The sequence below is a fragment of the Pinus tabuliformis genome, chromosome 2_2 (assembly GCF_031772625.1).
Source record: "Pinus tabuliformis cultivar Carrire ecotype Pingquan chromosome 2_2, CPIR1, whole genome shotgun sequence".
Lineage (NCBI taxonomy): Eukaryota > Viridiplantae > Streptophyta > Pinopsida > Pinales > Pinaceae > Pinus > Pinus tabuliformis.
The window spans coordinates 734,865,157-734,866,695 of NC_142300.1; positions in this window are offsets into that span (position 1 = coordinate 734,865,157).

The following is a 1,539-nucleotide window of genomic DNA, read 5'->3' on the forward strand; positions in this document are numbered from 1 at the left end:
GCTGGTATGATTGTGGCATACGCTACTAGATTGCTAGATCCCTATATCCTTGCACAATAACCTCAATTATCAGTACCACATAGCCATCCCTTCTGGATGCATGCATTATGTTATTACTAGCATAAGATTCTTAGATCATCATAAGTTGTATTTATGTGAGAAACTTTTGGGTTGATCAAGAATTTTCTTATTAATTTAGACGATCATGTTCCAAATCTAGGGTACCATTCTTGTTATTCATTAGGCTATTCTGAATTTCTCTAATGCATCAAGCACCATCATGTCTAATCTGCAAGTATACTTTACTCAGATAAGTAGAAACCCATTGATTATTATTCCCTTGTCACTTTCCTCAAAATTATGATTGTAAGATTTGCAATCATCCTACTGTAAATACCTTTTTGAAAGGTTCTTCACGGTGAGATATTCACCAAACCCCATTTGTATCTAGATTGATATTTTTATTAAGGTTGTGGAGTTTGAGGTTGTATAAATTAAGTTGCAATTTTCTTTTTCTTCATAGTATAATGTGAGTGAGCCTGTGCTCTTAAGCTTAATACTATCTTTCTATTATTAGCCCAGAAGCACCAGGAGTTTCTTTTACATTCCCATTATGTATTTACACTAGAGGTACTTTTGGGTCAATCCCCTTGATCTTCTTAATGTCTTCTTTAATATGTATACATTATTTTGTATTACATTTATGTACACTCTTCACAATCTCGTCCCTAGTTTAGGCTAGATTGGAATGTACTTTATACCTCTTGGATATCTCAGTTACGATATTGCTTTACTCAGTAGGAAACCATAGGTTCTAAGTTATGCATGTTTAATTAACTGTGCATAGTAACTTGGTAAGGTTTTGATCCCTCAAACATTGTGTATTTGGAGCATTTTCTTATTAAAATGATTCATCCATTGACAAACCATATCCAAAGTCAATTACCTCATTACCTGCATGTGCATCAATCAACACAACAATATTAAATTGAAATACAATTTTAAGATACCTAGTCTCATACTATATACAGAGACCTGTCTTTCATATCTCATCCTTTCTTAGGATCTTTTAAGCATAACTTTATTTCCCTAAATTATGTCCTTACTTAAAAACATACAACACATAATTTGATTTTGATATGGGTAGAATAAGGTGATAACCATATTACTAAATTACCTCAATTAGTTAATATTTTATTAAGCTATGACCTTGCATAGAAATCATGCAACTCAGAATATAATATTAAATATGAGTAAAATGATATGATGACCATATCACTAAATCCATCAAATAACCATACTTTAAAAATCACTTATTCCCCACTGTCATTTATTCAGAACATTCATGTCCATTATCCTTGCTAGACCTAATTATACTCTTTTACTCCTCTTATGTGGAGACATTTAGTATTTAAATCTTATCCTTCCTCAATCATATGTATATATTCTTCTTACAGATGCATTACTTTATCAAGATTTAATATCTCATTAATACGATGGCCATGCTTTACCATTATTACCAAATTGTTTAATTCTCCG